The 19,090-nt window shown below is 35.8% G+C and overlaps 1 protein-coding gene across 3 annotated transcripts in view; it reads right to left on the minus strand.

Moving 5' to 3' along the window:
- Nucleotides 1–19,090, minus strand: part of kek3 (kekkon 3) — a 94,535-nt gene that overhangs the window by 10,770 nt on the left and 64,675 nt on the right. For 2 of the 3 annotated variants that reach the window (XM_008194316.3, XM_015979591.2), the window contains one exon: nucleotides 5,989–6,004. The exons of the other annotated variant lie outside the window; for it this stretch is intronic. The gene's annotated coding sequence lies outside the window, so the exon portion shown is untranslated. The remainder of the gene's footprint in view (nucleotides 1–5,988; nucleotides 6,005–19,090) is intronic. 3 annotated transcript variants of the gene reach the window in all.

Genomic DNA, 19,090 nt, shown 5'->3' on the forward strand with positions numbered 1-19,090 from the left:
AACAATTAAGGAGAAGACGTGCGTGCCGTTAAATATAAGATTTCGGATAAATTCTAACAGGTTGTGGAAATTGAACCTCTTCTCTTGATTTGCCCCACTTTTCGGCCCTCTCATTCATAAAGTGATTGCATTATGCAAATTTTCTCTAATCTCAGCACATTCTTTGTTCGCATACATAAAGGATTGTGTTTAGGCCATCAAGCCAAGTCATTGATTAAACGAACACGCATCCGGGATTTAATTAACTCCACTAAAGCTCTGATGATGCTGCTTGCATTTGCTCTTAGTGCAGCGAAAGTCCATTAAGCCAAAGGAAAACCACTCGGATGCATAAATTGAGACACCGATGAAGCGACACCTGCTTTGTCTCAACCGACAAAACAAAGGAAACTCTCTGTTGCAATCGCAAAATAAACGTTAATAGTTAATTTTATCTTCACAATTTTCTAAAATAATGTCTCTGGACCTTCCGCGGTGAAGAAGTCAAAAAACATTATTGGTGGCACTGAACAAACAAAATCGGATCTGCACAGAGCCGAGCTGGGGGCAAAAGCTGGATACAATAGCGTGGTAAAACTTTACACCAAAATATAGAGGGAAGGTTTGTTTTTGTTTTCGCAATAACAGTTTGGTGCTGTATGTGGTCAATTAAAGTTTTACCACCCGATTTCGGTCAGGAGTGTAAAAAGCTCTCCCCACTTTCAGCCCGAGTGTATTCATTAACAAGTTTCCTTCTCTTGTTAACCGAATTAAAAAACAGTAGAGACTTCATTAACTTTTCATTGTCTTGATTCGATATCGAATTATAACTCATTTACTTTCAACCGAATTTTGGTTAACTTTCAGGCGTCACATCAGATAATTCGAGCCATTCATGGCAAGTAATTGTTGTCTAATTATAAGTAATTCAGGTTTGTACATTTGAATATGCTACTGTGTCAAGTGAATAGAGGTCATTATAAAGTTGTAGATTGCGTTCCAAGCTTTGAAAAAGGTGCTACACAACAAAAAACGCATTTAAGAATTAATTATGCTTCTGTCAGCAGTTAATTGAATAAATGCTAAAACAAACGTTCAACAAACATTCGTAATTGAACTATTAAATAATTAACAAAACGGCGAGACTCACGCACGCAAACATTAACTCCGAGTCTAATTTACATTTCTATTTCAGAGGAGCAAATAAAGATGGTCGCTGACTCCACTTCGGATAAAATTTTACACGCTTGAAGTAACAAGAACAAAACCAAATCCACAAAAATACAACTAACTTTTAATATCCAAGAAAATTTCTAAAGAAACCTTTAAACTTCTCCTGTTTACTTAAAGTACTCCCCACAATCCGTGCAATGCTAATTTCACAAACAAAAACTAATTAAATTAGTTCGCCACAAGTAAAGCAAAGTAAACTTTCTTTTACATTTGCCACAAATACGCGTTGTATTATAAATAACCCTCGCTGTATCCGATGTTGGTTAATTAAGTTTTATCGTGGTGACTTTTTTACATTCATATTCAATTTACGTTCTTTAAAATATGCAATGCGGGCATAATTGCGCTGCAATGAAAACACGAAAAGTACATAATATGCGCATGCAATCATTGTGCATAATGAAACCGAAATCGGCCGAGTTATTAGTAGTGCGAATGTTTGATGGTATGCTTGTATACGATTATTGAAATAATCAAACGCTGATTAAACCGTGTGCTATTTACATGAACAGTTGTGCAAATTCTTCCGGCGCGGCGCTCGATAAGCGATGAATTTTTCAGCAAATACGGTAAGCCAGGTACGAAAGCAAAAGTAAAAGCGCATTCGAATGGAATTCGCGGTTGTCGCACCAATTCATATTCTTCCAGATTTATCGGCATTTGTTTATTTTGGTTAACAAGGGCATGTGATTGGCTTTGCGTTTGGTAATTGAATTGCTGTATTGCAATTTGATATTTGTTCATTGTATTATTCTGTTATTAATTAATTTGTCCAATGTTGCAATAATCTACCGCGAATTGATTTTTCTGGTAAAAAGCCCGAGTTGAGAGACACTGCTGACAGCGAGTGAATATGCAATGAATTTTCACTTCGATGCTTGCATTATTAAAGTAGTCGGTGTTATTGTTTAAAATGAAGCTATTATGCAAGAAAAACAGTGTAAAGCTCGTAATGAACAGTGTACAAATAGCGCAAAAAGTAAGCGCTTGACATGGTTGAGTGTCCTTTCGACAATTAAAACGAAGAAGACGGCAAAACAAGCCGAATTATCCGAATGTTTACTTTTGTTGAAACGCGTCCGCGGATTATAAAAGGCACGTGATTGATAACGTTAAGCCGCTTGACTTGAATTTACAACTGGAAATCGGCTTAGCGTACAAGTCTTTTTCTGAAAACCGCGACGACATCCCTGAATTTATTCCCTCAAACCTGGAGAAGAAAGCGTGCATATTTCTTCCATAAATAAACGAGAAAGATGGAGTTTAATCCCGACTCTTATAACAATTTCAAACGCCGTGCGATAATAAACACATAAACCTAAATGCTGTCAAAATTTAATTAAAAAACTTTCGCCTACTTGCACATTGTAATTGGAAAGGAGATAATTAGGCGTTTGTTGCCGTCTCTTAATAATTACACTTTTAACTCGGCGATAATTTAACTCATTTCAAAAGAAAATTTATCCCCACGTAAACACGGCCTGATTGTCAACACTTGAGTTTACTTTGAATCCGAGAGTTAATACAAATTACACCCTTTTTGCGTTCGCGTTCAATAATTCCACCCATCCAATTGTTAAAAATTTGATTGCGTCGTGCCGTCGTTCCGCTGAAAAATGTTGCCACTGACGGGATTGTAAAAGAGAGCGAGGTCAAATGTAATGCAAGTCAGTTGTAACAAATTATTTAAAAAGTCGAGCTTTTGACTGAGATAAATGACGACCGTAAAAATTTATCCCATAACACATACGTAACACTTCCACTTAATTTAATTCTTTCTCTTTATAACAAATGACAGCTTATATTTTCTTTTCTTGATGTGGTCTTGTGCCACTTGAAACCATTAATTACTGATGCTTCTTTTATACTATGATTATGTATGTTTGAGCTCTCGCATGAAATATGCATAAGGCACGATTTATTATTCCTTTTAAGTGACGGCAATTTAAATAAATACATCCTGAGGATGCCGAAATATTGGTAATTGAATTAACTGCCTGTAAGGTTCCCCAAGGCGCCAAATATTTCGCAAATGTTTCGATGCGGTCTCGCATCCGAGTACTTTACACAGCTTTGACTATTAATTTGCTTTCAAGAATACCACCATTAAATGTTGAAATGGTGGATGCGCCGCTACAACCACCTGGTGCCTACACCATTTTTGCTGTTTTTGCAATGCAGTTGTACCGATATAACCTTACGAAATTAATTTTTTGCTAGCGGAATAGTTTTCAAGATTTAATTGACAGTATTAGAAATTTAGGCAACGTGTGGCCTAATTAGTTACAAAGTTCTCGCAATTTATTTGCATTTTTAAAACTGAAAGAAATAATGAGTATGTTTAGTTTTGGAAAAATATCACTGTGTGTACGAGTATTTACACGCATTTGATTATAACTTTGGAAGAATTAATAATAATGCAGGTAATCTACTGCTGAGGGAGGTCTCCTGTCATTGACGTAATAACACCAATTTGAAGATAATTTGCACGATCTATATTAGATATTTTGTAACATTTGGCATTCTTTTACTGTACGTTTTAAAATAATGAACTTTATATCGTACAGATAACTAGCACGTAGCAAAAACGTTATGTAATTGAAATTAATATCAAAATAATAATTTGATTAACAAACTGATATTTGTAAATTAGTTTAATTAAACTGTATGTATTTTTTTAACAGTATATCAGTTTTTTGCAAATTAGATAAAAAAACTAATAAGTTATTTAATCAGTTCATCACACATGCTTAAAATCAGGTTTTATAATATCTGTACTAAAATGTGTGTAGAGCTGCGTAATACTGGTACTTGAACAATTTAATAAAACCTATTCTGGGCCTTTATGCTACTTGTAGCTTTGTTGTATACAAATATTATCATCTATAATTGTTTCTAAAATTAGAATTATGTTATAAAGGCGGCGTTTATAGGACATTTTTACTGCAATCAAATTTCAATTTTAGATAACTTAACATTTGTCAATGCTATGTAAGTGGCAAATTCAAGTCAAATTACTTTTATCCTGAATTAAATTTTGATTCACTTTCTAGTAACTGATCTTTAGTTTGCTATCACATAATACAGTTTGTTAATAAAAACATTTTCAATTTCACAATTTTCGTTTTTAGCTAACAGGTCCTTTGGTTAGGTTTAGTTGATGACACTATGTAATAACGTTGTAATTTTATGCAGCAAACTATTAATTTGTTTCGTAGAACATCAAAGTTAAATGTATAAATGGTGGATGCGCCGGTATAAATATTATATTTGATTTTAATAATTTTTTAATTTCGAATTTTTTACCCATATCTGTTTTTACTTTTTGCGTTTTAAGACTAGCGCTGCAGTTTACAGGCTTATTTGTTGGGTCAGGATATTTAAGAAATGTTTATTACAAATTTGTTTCCAAAAATACTAAAACTATTTGTTAAAAATGGTGGATGCGCCGGTTTAAATTTTTACATCTCGATTCTTTTAGCTCATATTATTTTACTTTTTGCATTTTAGGATTGGTTTTGCGGTTTACAGGCTTATTTATTGTTGTTTAAGAAATGTTGGCTTTGAAACGCTATTGAAGTTAAATTTAACAAAGGTAATGTCTGTTTTCAAGTATTTCACACAACTTTAATTATAATTTTGTTTCCAAAAATATCGTAACTATTTATTAAAAAATGATAAATGCGCCGGGATAAATACTACATTTACTTTTAATAATTTTTTTAGATTTTAATTCTTTTTACCTATATTTTTTTTTAACTTTTTGCGTTTTAAAACTGGCTCTCCAGTTTACAAACGCTATTGAAATTGAATTTTGCAAAGATAATGTTTTGTTTTCAAGTATTCCACACAACTTTTACTATAAATTTAATTCCAAAAAATACCATATGTTAAAAATGGTGGATGCGCCGGGGTAAATTTCAGTTTCACAAACCTAGCGTCTTCACAGTTTACTTCTTTTGATCCGTTTGTTTATTAAGAGTGGCTTTGCGGTTCAGGGTATAATCTTGTTGGATCGGATTGCTTGAAAAATGTTAGTTTGAAACGCTATTAAAGTGAAGATTTTGCGAACGCTGTGAAGCAGCAGAAGGCAATTTACGCAAGAGAACCGGGGGTTGGAGGATAAATAGACGTTGACTCGGCAGCGGAAATGAAGTAATCCCGAAACAATTGCGTTCCGCTACGCAAGAGGTCACTAAATATGATGTCGACGAGTGTCTTAATTTGTTCCAAGTTTCGATTTTTCCGTTGTTAATTTGGAGGTGCTCTCGACTTGATTCGCGAGTATATAGAAGCGGCATTGTGTCGGCCGCGTTGCTTTTGACGTCACGTTGACAAAGTGGCTCTGCAGCAGCTACAAGTGATGCTTCCTGAAGGCGCCACCGAGAAAAATCCTCCTTTGGAGGGAGACAATATGCGTTGATTTATTCGCGTTGCTCTTTGTCCCCTGTCATTAGCTAATGCCTCAATCTAGATATACAGCGGCGTGCGATTATTACTAATACACATGTCTGTGTTGGCCTCTGGGTAATAATATATTCAGCTTTTAGCTATATAAATTATACACTAATCAATACCGAGACGGAGATAAATACAGGGAGCGAATGCATGACAGTGAACGATGACTAGAAATGAGCAAAACGATGTAAGTGGATGCGAAGAGAAACTACCCACTCCGAAGGCGTTCCTGGCCCCAATAAATCCACTATATTTGCCGAATTTTTCTCCAAGACTGCCGCCGATCAATTACGTCCCGCCGGTTTTAATTAAACTTACCCCATCCACGGCGGGCCTGCAACAAAAAAGGACAAATCAAAACACTCGTCCTCGACCCGTGTAAACGGCACATCAAGCATGCACAAGAGCCATCCACGGTTAAATCGAACGTGCCGGCGGCTAATAAATTATTACTCAACATTTGCGCAAAATGTACATTTAAATGCAAACACACCATGAAAAAAGCTGTCTTTGCTCCTCAACGACCCAATGCCGCTCGAGCGATGAAATAGTAATGCCCGGGCAGGTAAACATCGATCAAGATTTCTCACGCCCAACATAATCGCCACCTTTTCCAACCCACTTTACCTCTCCTCATCCGAAAAACAGAATTTAATTAAAAAATCAGTACTATTTTTATCGCCCCTCGCATGTATGCAAAAATCAGAGTTTATTTTTTGCGGAAAAACTCCAGAAGAGTAGATAGAAAACACCCCTCGGTTAGATCTCTTATATCTTCTTGCATTATAAATGTGCTGAACAAACTTTTTATTTTTGTCTTGTGTTGTTAAACCTGGTAGGAAACAGGCAAATGCAATAAAGCTGGAACATCGTGCAACAACAAATCTTTTATGGCTTTTGTTTATCGATTGATCCTTCAAACTGTGATAAAATGTCTGAGGGGTCCTTAATCGAGCAAGAACCATAAAACTTGTGTAAAGAATAAAATTTACTTTCTTTATTTTGGTGCGCTTTAAGTTTGAACTCTGACAGCGCACATGAAATATTAAGCAAACACCGAGAGTTTGGTGCACAATTATGGAAATATTTTTGCACGCGTTACCGCTGCAATTATAGATGTGGTAAAGTGGGTAAACACACTCGCGTGTCTTATACAAGATTTTATCTTCCACCATTTAGAAAATTGTAAGTTTCCTCGGCTATCCAAGTTGTTAATTCAATTCAGTTTGTTATCGCAGTCAATGTAATACAGTTTTCCACTTGTGCGGTTCATGAAACAATTTTCCAGGTAAACCCCATCGCAAATTTTCTTCCCGCGGCCATAATCACAGCGTCCTCGATCTCATCAGGCCTATAATTACAGTTGCTGCAATCACCGGACCTGCAATTCCCCTTTCCTTCTCATTACTGGCCGTGTCGGTCTTCATTAACCACCTCCATGTGATCCGAAACAATTGCTTTTTTACAGCAAGAAAACACGTTTTGTCACCCCAATGGCGTAATTAATATTTCGGAAATTGTTGATTAACGAAAACTGAGCCTTCCTTCTGCTGCTATTCATTATCTAGCCTCAACCTAATTAAGGTACTGTGTGTCGACTGTTCGATGTGCCAAGTTTGTTATTCAAGATGCAAACTTTGCCTGTTTATAGAAATTCCTTTGAAGTTATGAATACAGTTTCGGGTATCACTTAAAAATCAAACGTGCTTTTACCGGCTTTGAATCCGCCAGAAACGGCGAGCTTAGCCAAAAATTTGACGAGGTTCAAAATGACACTTTTGATTAATTTTGCGCTTTTATAAAACCTTGACTCAAACTTTGGCACAACTCACCCTGTATGGCAATAAACACGTAATTACCGTGTATAAAAACGTAATTTAGTTAGAAGTCTTGGAAACTTCCGTTTACGGAAATGCTGATGTTTGATGCTGGGAGGATTAAAAGTAACTCGATTTACACTTTAAGTTTAAGAATTGGTTTCACATGAGTAAAATCGATTTTACTGCTCTGCCACAAAATTGTACATTAAAGCAGTGGAATTTAATTCAATCCTTTTGCAAGAAGCGAAATGAAAAAGTTATTCTTGGCCTTGTTGATGCCATAAAGTTACACTTTTGTAATGCCAATGTAGAAATAATGTGCGGTGGAATGTAAGCGAATGCGCACCAATTGGAAATTTAAAATTCCATTGCCTGAAGGAATGAATAAATCCGTCGGGTTTTTATTATTCCAAGCGCTCACATTATCCCGAAAAATATCGGAAAGCCTGGAGATCCTCTAATTTGCTCGTAAGTGGGAACAACGTTATTGGCATTGTGCAGGTAATGATTTGAAAAAATTTACAACCCCCTGTGTCTCGCGATAAGGCCTATTTGCATCACTTAATCGTGGTGTATTTCGGCGTCCGGAAAGAACGAGTTGGAGTGTGTCAGTTGGCAGTAATTTTCAATAAAGTTGAGTCGAGTTTGGTGGGACATTAATAGAGTTGGGGGTTGTACGGAGAGCTCGGGGCAAGTTTGTGGTAGGTTGGCTACAAGTTTCCCGGGGCGGCTTTTGTCTCGCGCCACCACAATGCCTTCTAATACTGTAGAGTTCACATCAATTACCGCCTCCAATGGCCACTGCTACAACTAATCCTGCTACTTTATGGCCTATGAATGGGAATCGGAGAAATAACAACCGTTTTATGAATTCCACATCCGAGGACCGGTTAAATCTGATTGTGACAACAATGGCCCGAGGCGCCCCTATCGCCCATAATCGCGCCATCATGCAAATCGGCTCGCTTCAAACACTATTTCCAAATTTAAACGCGCGGTTTCAATGAAACTGACGACGGACGCAGCAAACTTTTCTATTCAATTTTGACTCAAATAATACGCCATTTACTTTCATCCTACATTGAACGCTCATTTCCAATTAGAAATTTACGGCGCCATAAAAATGAATTGTTAGTGCAGGTTTAAAACAAGAACGGATTTGTCTCAGTGTTTGCAATAAACCGAAAATCGACCAGTAATTTCGCTAAAATGTTCCGGATTGGTGATTTATCGCACGCAGGAGGAGATTGATCAGATGCAAAGTAAAAAATTCTCTGCCCACGAAAAACGTCTTTCCAAATAAAGTAATGGTCTTATAAAAGTTGTTGAAGAATTTTTCCGTTGATCGTTTATTACTTTCGATATTAATTAATTATTTTATTTAAAAAAAGATGTATTAATAAACGTCATTAATACCAGTGTTGGGCAAAATGTAATCTAATTAATAATTAATAATTACAATAAACCTGTAATTTGTAATTCGTTTACTTTATATTAGATTACTCAAGTAATGTGACTAACTAATTACAGATTAATCTAATTACAATGCAATCTGATTACTTTATTCAGTTACATTAAACATAATAGTAATTTATTTCTTAATTTTTTGAGGAAAGCCTAGATACCAACTTTCATGAATCTTATTTAAAAAAATGACGAATTATTATTTTGCACCCTCTTAGAGGTGAAATTTCGAAAACGTCCAAAACCGAAACCTCAAACACCAATTTTTATAAATGTACCTAATTTTTAAACAATTTTTAAGTCTTGGTTAACCACCCTGCTCTCTTCAGGGTAGAATTTTTAAAAAACTTACACCCGTGTTTCTTAATTTTTCAGCAAAGATCCCATTAACAATTTTATGGTATATGCATATTTGACGGATTTTTTGAAATTCAAACTTAAATACCCCATTTAACCTCCTAAGGGAATGATTTTCTAAAATAATCTGATCAGATTACATTGTAATTGGATTAATCTGTAATTGAATTAATTTAATTACATTGTAATTTGATTACACCCAACTTTGAATAATACACTCTTTTTCTTAAGTAACTGTTTATAACTATTGGGATTTTGACGTTTTGATATGTAGACAGTATACTAGTTAAGTATACTCATACAAATAAAAAAAACAATGACGAAAAACATAATAAAATTTAATAATCTATAATTATTTTTGGTTATTTATAATAATATTATTAATATTACAATTGTCTAAATTTAAGAACGAAACAGATACATTGTTTATGTTCTCAACGTCAGGATTTATAAATATAAATAGGTTTAGATCATTTTGGGTGAATAATAGAATAAATAAATAGAATAAACTAATTGTAATTCGTAATTGTTGGTAATTGGGCGGTGAAAAAAATGAAATTGGTTTTGATTTGTATTTAGTTTCTAATTTTGTCACAAAAAAAGTTTACGGTCAACGAAAAAATATTGTAATGAACTCATTTGTTAATGGACGATTAATTAACTCAACTATTAAAGTCACTCACTCGCTACCGCTCGTTCGTGCTTTAAACAGTTCCGTTTATTAATCGCCTTTATTAACGAACTAGTTTATTAAATAACTATGTGCAAAGGCCGATTAAACGCTTAGCAAAATACTTCTAATTAAACATTTCTGAGTGACTAATTGAATTTGAAAAAACGGTAGTCGCTTTTTATCAAACTAAAGATGATTTTGATGTGGGAATAAAGATTTTGCATTGAGTTTTATTCTTTTGCTTATCTTAATCCGCCCCTGAGGTGGCCTTTTTGGCGTTTTCCGCAGCGTCTCTAGAATTTTGGTTAGAACGGGATGGGTGGAGTGTGTATCACCCCTTTAATGAGTTCATTATCTCGGCCATAATTGCCTGGTTTGGTGGAAGCACCGTAAATTTGCATTTCCTTGTTAAGATTATGTACATCTGTTGTACTTTTGTATGCTTTCTTAATTGGTTGTGTGCTGCGAATAATGTCGAGCAAAATAGGGTGGCTCGTCTAGCATCTCTATCGAAAGCTGCACATCCATTGTTTTTTCTCTCTTCAAATTGAATAAACAGGCGTTTAAGGGCCGTATTTTCCCCAAACAATGCAGCGAATTGATCGTAAACGTAATTGGGGGCACGGCGTGTAATTCGCAAGTACGTAATAACGTGCGGTTTTGCGTGTTTTGTGAATGGAGGGTTTTACGGCGGCGGTGTTGGGAAGAGTGTTTGTTTTGGGATTTTTGCGAGGATTTCGGAGTGTGTTGAGATCTGGCCGGCACTTCAATTAAGCAATCTGACGACGTTACAGGACTTGACAGGATGCTGATCCAATTTTTGCCAGAGCACTGCGGACAAATTAAATAATCCTGTGACGTAGCCAGAGAGCTCTATTTCATTACACATGCTACTCTGTCAACATCCAATTATTTCGATCCGGAAGCTGCGCTGCAAAAATTACAGCGGGATCAATTTCCACAGCGGTTGCGATTCAAAATAGATGGCAGAGAACAATTGAGCTGTCACGGGTTTGCAATAATAGTCAAGATAAAAGTACTAATTGCAACAGGGTTTGATGGAACGGATGCCGTTACAAATGGGGAAATATAAGCTGTGGGCGATTATAATAAGCGCCCAGTCAATTTATGAGCGGAGCATTTTGTCGGAGATAGTTTTGAAGATGCCACAAGTCACCCTCAAGTTCCAAACTAATAGCTATAATCCGGCCGTGTATCCAACCTCATTGAGGCGTTAGTGGGTGTTTTATCAGCATTCTGGTCGGGCAGAGCGGGCGCCTTATATGCATCTTTTGATTGATTTTGGAATCACCGGCCGGCCCATGTTACAGATGCCCCTACAACTTAGTCCATATACCTGTTGGGAATCTTTATTAAAATGTCAGATGTGTGTACGTGAGTGCGGATCCGGACTCTACTCCGGTTGAATACTTAGGTTCCGGTGTGGGGAGTCTTCGATCCAACATATACGAAGCTTAAATTATTTATATCCGAGCGAGAGAGAACATGCTAGAATTACAATAAAAATGCCAAGTATTTTTCTTAACCCGGCGATTGTAAATCAAACGCCAAACGCTACAAAAACAAGAATAAATCCTCGATCTTTAATAAAGAAACGGTGTGATTCTGACGTTATCTGCAGTCACAATAAACTTCAGGGCTTGACTGGATTTCGCCAGAAGCGCTTTGATCTCGTCGGACCAGGAAGCGGAGATTTGACGCTGATAGCTTATGAAAAAATCCTATCTGTCTCAAAATTAGCTATCTATACCATCAAAACTGTGAAAACACGATTTTGTTTATTAAAATAGTACACAATTTGGTGACGATAACCGGGATAAGCCGCAGTTTATAAATTTCATCCCCTGAATAAGATACGTGACTTTAGAAAAATGAAACATCTCAGTGTATTTATCATTTTAGTGGCGCTGAAAGTTTGAAACGATTTTGCCGCTGTATTGCAATTTCAGTCTCTAGATTTATTTTACGTTCTTTCATGTTGTAAAGCAAAAGAAATTGTCAGTTTACAGTCTGAAGAAGAACTGATCTGGTCTAAAACGTTGTTAAAAACTAATTTACGTTTCACTCAAGTTTTGAATGTCCTTTTAAAAACTTTTTATAAGGCACGGCTGTAAAGCACTAGCTAGAGCGCAATTTCGGGTTGATTTGCCAATTCCATAATTTATGGTCGAGTGTAAACTAGCACTAGAAGGGTATTTTAAATTACAAAGCTCTGGCAGAATTCTTCTCCCTGGTTATAACTCGTTTTTACATCTTTATCTTTTACATTTAACCCGCAATTAAAGCAACCCTCAAAGGCTATTCAAAAGTTTGGAACTACATAATTGTTAAGTGTTTGTCTCTCATTTATGTTTAACTACCTTTGGGTAAAATTGCGGAATGATATTTACAACTGTCTGAAAAACAATAAATCCAAATGTTCCACGAAACTTAATCAACCTCGGCATTACTGTTTATACTTGGAATAAATTTTATGTCGTGCATTTAACTTTCCACTGAAAATACTCATACTAACTTATCTCACGTTTACTGTTTTCAAAACTGCCAATAAACTTTATTACGAATCGGGGCTTTCACAAAAAGTAAATAATGATGCACATTGCTGTATTTAGGGAGAGGGTTTCACAAAAGTATGGCCATTCAGTGGTTTGGTCAAAAATCATGTGCATGTTTGTCTTAAGATGTTTAAACAGCGTTTTAATGATAATTAATTTATACATGCATTAGGCATGGATTTAAACAGACTTACTCGAGAAATGCAAATAACTAACAACTAGGAGCACCGTGAATGTTTCCCACTCAACATTATTATGGTCTGAGATTATATTACATGCTCATATTAATTTCCGAGTAAAAGTTTATTATAAACAATAATGCGTTTTGTAGTAAACTTTGCTAACCAGAGGTGAAAACGTAAACTTTATAGAACAGACGAAATTGTTTAAGGCGGGCTTTTCCCGAAAATTCTTTTCAAGTTTCATTACTTTATTTCTCGGTGAAAACTTGCCGAATTAATGATCTTTTTTCGGGCTCAAGGCGGGTAAATAGCCGTCATAAAACATCTTTGCGTTGACAGTTAGTGCAAGTACAACACTTTTCCCTGAATAAAATGCGTTTAAATTGTTTAATTAGGCGCCTGGAAATTCTCCGGGACTGGCCATTAAAAGGGTATATTTATTATAATTGGTCAAATTTGGTAATTCAATTTAGCGCCTGAAAAAATGAAATTCCCAATGCCCATAATTACGAGGCGCTGATTGCTGAAAAAGCGTTCATTCGATGTCTTGGGGGAAAACCCGGAAAAAATGTTTGCGAAGGGAAAGTGGTGCAATTTAAGGATACACGACCTCTAGAAATTGAAATCATTTCATTCCAGCGTCTCCCCTATAAAAAACTCAGCCTTGAGGTTATTATTAGGTAATTTCGTGGTTTTGCTTGGTCGGGAGTAAGACTGCAATATTAGAAGAGACTGCGTGATTTACGCATTTTATGCGCCTTTTTCCGAATATATCGGAGTAATTTAGGGCAAGGTGAAAAGCGGGAGGAGCCCTCTCGGGGCCACTCGAGGATGTTTTTTAAGACGGGATGAGAAAAAATTAGCGCCAAACACCAGATCCTCTTTAATAAAATGTAAATAACGTTTGCCTGCCATCATCTGAACGCTCCAAACACATTTTTCTTTGTAGGGCAACGTGCATAAATTATTAATGTAAAGTACACATCGGGGCGGTGGGTTTTCCTTTTTTCCGCCATCAGCTCACTTTTTACACCTCTATACCGGTGCCGGCAACTCTTATTCATCACTTATTCACAGACCAGAACTTTCATTTCTGCCAACACTGCAATTAGCGGACTTTCAAAAATCCGGACGGAAACTAATTATGCAAAGTGGCTATCAAGGGAGGGCATGTGACATGAAGCTTTTTTAAAGCAGTTTAACAATATTAGCACTTAGGCGAGATGACAACTACTCTAATCCGACCCTTTGTCTAATCTCTAATTCGCTCTAATCGCCACTCCCCAGCGTTCAATGACGGGTCGCTAACCACCCACGATTCATTTAAAACAGCTCCGAATTAAAGCTAAATACTTATAAAAACGAAAATTTTGGATAGGTATTTGCTGTTTCAAATTAAAGCACCGGAGTAGATTTTAGCAGTTGTTGGTTTAAACTGAACCGATGTGTGCGGAAACATAACATTAAACGTACAATTGTTGTTCAATTGTAGATTATCAATACATAAATGTTATGCAGCTGTCTGAAATTTACCGTTTCAGCTTCAGCACTACAATCAGATATGCAGGTATAGTTATTTGGAGCAGATGCCATCAGTGCAGCTTTACTACTCGTGTCTTCTAATTTAAATTTTTGTCGTCGGCTTTTATTGTTATGTTTGATTCAAGTGGATATAAATTGCTGAGTTTATTTTATTATTTAGATACATATACATAATGGGTGTATTTTAAGCTATTCACGGTGTCTGCAACAAATCGCATAAATATTTTATGATGAATTGTACTAATATTCATGAGAATTTATCCAAGTGCACGAAATCGTTGTAAATTTATGTTTTCATTCATCCACCAACTACCGAGGCACAAGATGAATGTAGGATGATATAAAAGATAGTGCAGAGAGACGGTTTCAAAGAATTTGCTTGTAAGTAGATTTTCTATCGCAAATTGCGGAGTGTTTACAAGGCATAAGTAAATTTGGTGTTTTTTCGATTGGTTGTGCGATTTATTCGGTGTAGGCGCCGGGCTGTGATAGATACCGGGGGATGCTTTGCTTTTAGTCGTTTGGGATTACATAAAATATTGGCGGAAATAAATAAGATTTATTTTCGTTTCTGTGTATTTTCGTGGATCGCTTAAATTGAACCAACCGTATGTGTATTTTGCGGGATTGATTAGAGGATTTTTCGGCTAGTTTTTTTTGAAAGGGAATCACGGCTCCGTCTAGGGTTTCCTTTTATTTAGAGTTCGTTAAATCTTAAACAACGTCGCCCGCGGCATGTGTATTTTAAAGCGAATGACGTCACGCAGCCAAGCCAGCGCTTAGCGATACCAATATCATTTTATCGAGTCTTGGAACAAGATAAAAGGATACACAGCAACAAAACACCCAGGATCTCATCCATTTTCTAGTCGATTGCTTGTCAGGATGTCGGGATTTACATGTGCCGACATAAAGGGACTTTTTGTCGCCGCCTAATCGACATACCATTAGGACTGAACGCGGTTTAATTAACCGACGCACTGATAAAACCGTCTCGACACTTATTTATCGCACTTTCATGCCGGAATTAATAAAGTTTGTGCACAAATACGAAAATAACTGGCCGCAGCTTCCGATAAATCTCGCCGGTTTGCTTATTTTATAAAGATCGAAACTGCAAACATTCTGTCTCAAAATATCTCATGAAACACAGGCACGAAATATCATTTCGTGTATCGTGAAAGGTAAAATATTTTTACTTAGAGAGCATCGTAACATACACAAAGATACTACAGACAATAGGTTTGCAAAGCTGTTCTTCCTTTAATAAATGTTTTTGATGTGGGTTTATACGTTGCCTTTGCAGTCATAATTGTGTTCTTACATTTTGTTTCCTTTTTTGGGTTTTATATTGTGCGAAATGTGCTTATCGATTTTTAACAACTTCAAAGTGACGCTTTTATTAACCCCCAGGATTTGCTCATTTTGAACAGGTTAATCAATAAGTTAAATAAACAACGTTTGTGCCAACGGCAGGAGCTCCGCAACTGAGAAATGCTTTCAGTTCCGCTTAAAGCGATTATTTTGTATTTTATTTTTTCTTGATAAATAATTTAGGCACCACAACTCTATAAAAGAGGCAAATAACATTTTTGCAACAAATTCTATTTTGTTTGAACGTGTCCAATTTGGCGATTAATCATCCGGTTTCGAATCCAATTTGACCACTGCTCTTTTTCCAAATAAGCTAAATTCGAGCGAGTCGTGTAATTTTTATTACATATTGGAAAATTAGTTTCTCACAGCAATAGTGAGCGCAATGTAGTGATGCTACCCAAATAAGAGTATTACTCGTCGACCGAAAATCCACTGCGCCACTAGTAAATCACCGGTTTAATTACAACGTACACCCGTTTCGAATATAATGAGAGTAACGCACGCCGATTCCCATAAAATCCCTTGCTTTCCTGTTCTATCTTGAGAGAGACTTGAACTGTACGACGTGCAATGCAATAAACATGTCAAATGTCTTGCTTTATGCGTTATCAAAGCGTCGACTAAGGGAGAACGTACGAGCATTTGCGGACGAGAAAAAAATTTCTTTACCTTCCAGGAAATTACTAATTATACAGTTAGTCGGGTAACGGCATTTTTAGGGGAAGAGACCAAAGTGCTAATTTGTATTCATTCGAACGAAATCCGATCAGAACAACCCGTACGTACCCTCAATAAAGATTAAATAAGTTCGACTATTCCGCAACGATTTACCGCAGAAATTAGGTAAATAAATTAAATCAAGGGTCTCCCCGTGAAGTAAAGATGTTAAAGTACTAAGTTTTAATAAAAGCTTTGGCGATTAAACTATCCAACTTTTCCTAACACTAATCCATGTTCTTAGTAATGCTTTCAAGATGCTGACACAACTTTTTCATTATTTTCAAACATATTGTTATGGCAAGGATAATCCATTAATCGTAATTACTAAGTCTTTAACATTTTTACAGTGTCTAGCTACAATAACAGAGAAAAGTGAAGACAAACAAGCAAATATTGCAAAACTTTTGATGAATTTAAACGAATAAAGCTTGTGCTTTTAGTATTCTGTCATGAAACTAGATCCGTATATGGACGTTTGTAATTTGAAGTTATATCCGTCGGGTACATTATTTTTGATCTAATTTGTAAACAAAACATTAACTCGGAATTTTACCAAAATATATAATTATTGATTTGCTTTATAATGGGCGGACGTGGTCCGTATTTTCGTATTTATTTGTCCGTTTTATATTAACTATAAAAAAAGCAGGTCAAATAAATGAACCAATTAAGTTTTATTCATTTATTATTACGAGGGCAATGTCTAATGTTATACAAGTCATAGTAATAGAAATTCGGTGGAATTTCCTTTTTCTAATTATGTATTATTTTAAAGTATTTGGTTAATAAAATATAACTGGTTCTAAGCATTGCATTTTATGGATGTCGTCGGTTTAATAAAACTTTATAGTTTACGGCATACACCTTGAAACGTCCAATTTATCATTATTAGGTATAAACCATTGTTTTATGCCGCAGTCAGAAGAATCATTGCTTCAAAAGTTTAAGACCAAGCATGCAACTTTATTTTACATCTCCCTGTATTATAAAAAATATAACCCATAAAACATGTTATTTCTTATTCAGTACGTAATTATTTTACTTGTTTTACAATGAAGTGGATTACAGACAGGTTTAAACATTAGTTGTAGACACTGCTATAAATAAATAATTACCTTATAATGTGCACTTGTTTCCGTGTCATGAAATAATAATGGAGCTTTACGATAAATAATATAAATAAATTTATTAGGATGGGCATATGACAAAACAAGTTAGAAAGCAGTTTTTCACCAAATGTTGGTTTTTCCATCCATCACTAAGTTTTTCCAGCGGAACGTTGTTTGCAATAATTCGCGAGCATTACATTCGCCAATTGCGACATTACATACTGCATTCGTCGGAATAATCGCGCGGCTTTGTGACTTTATTCCGGTTTATGACTGCGAGTCTAGGAGTTAAGGAAATGTGACGAGGTTACGGCAAAATAACCGTAACGTGCACTTAAATGATTTTACTTGGTTTGCTGCTGCATGAAAACTGTGCATTTGACAGTAAAAACTGAATTAGTTTACACCACATTACATCCACGACCACAATTAGTTGTTTTCGTTTAAAACCTATGATAATAATCGCGACCTAGCTGTTGGTAGACAGAATTGAATAATTTGCTTTTATGGCCTCCATTATTTTCGAATAGTCCAAATTGCTCAGATAATTGCGCTGGGCATGTTTTACTGCACCTGCGATCGATTTTTTCATCATAGATTTATCTCTACATGCACAGGGGATAGATTATTGAATGTGATCGTTGTTACGGTTCTTATGAATTATGGGCGGTGCAGGAGGTATCACAGAACGCAATTAGACAACGGCAAAATTTATAGAAGACGAGTGAAAAAACTTATATCACAAGTAAATAATTTAGCCCGGCGCATCCACCATTTTTGCACGTTGAAAGTTTCATTGTTTGGGTTTGCATTTTTTTGCTAAATGATGTTTATTTAGGGATGTAATAGAGAATGTATCAAAGGACAAGCGTTTCTTTTAATTAACTTTTTCCATTAATCCCTGGAGTGAAATAATGCATACTTTCCTACAGCAGTCAACAATAATTGCGCTTTCAAGAGCGCCTTACCTCTAATGTGACCTACATAACGACCCACATATCCACTAACGTCGAGTTTGTCACTTGAACTTTGACTATTAAACGCAAATTAATTTTCCCACAGATGTTTGATGTGGTAGTTTATTCACAAGCGGAAATAAAAATGAGAAATTAATGTGGACGTACAATATTAATCAAACATTAGTGTCTAATTTCCTCCCCTAGTTAATATTTACACGAAACCATAACGGTTTGAAACCACCCAGTTGGTAATTATTGATTAACTTGACGAAAGTGAATGTCAAGGACAATGAGATTATCAGTTTTTCCCTTAATTTAATTAATTCCGCATTGATACTCTAAACGGGAAAAATGGGGTGCAAATGAGAATTTATGTCGGTGTTTTTCAACAAAAATAATGAAACCGGAACTTGTCGAAAAACAACACAAAAGAGCCTTTCTAAACCCATTTTAACATAACTTTCTCGAATTAGAACTGTTTTGTGGCATTGTTCCATCGCCTTTAAACAACTCGCTGAGCGTTTTATCTCATGTCAAATGCATGTGTAACGTTCCTGCGTATTGTGGTACTTTGGTTCAATCACCTCACTGCTTCAGCTGGGAGCGGAAAGGAAAATCGATGGTAATTTTTACACTGAGAG

This window comes from Tribolium castaneum, chromosome 9, assembly GCF_031307605.1.
Source record: "Tribolium castaneum strain GA2 chromosome 9, icTriCast1.1, whole genome shotgun sequence".
Classification (NCBI taxonomy): domain Eukaryota; kingdom Metazoa; phylum Arthropoda; class Insecta; order Coleoptera; family Tenebrionidae; genus Tribolium; species Tribolium castaneum.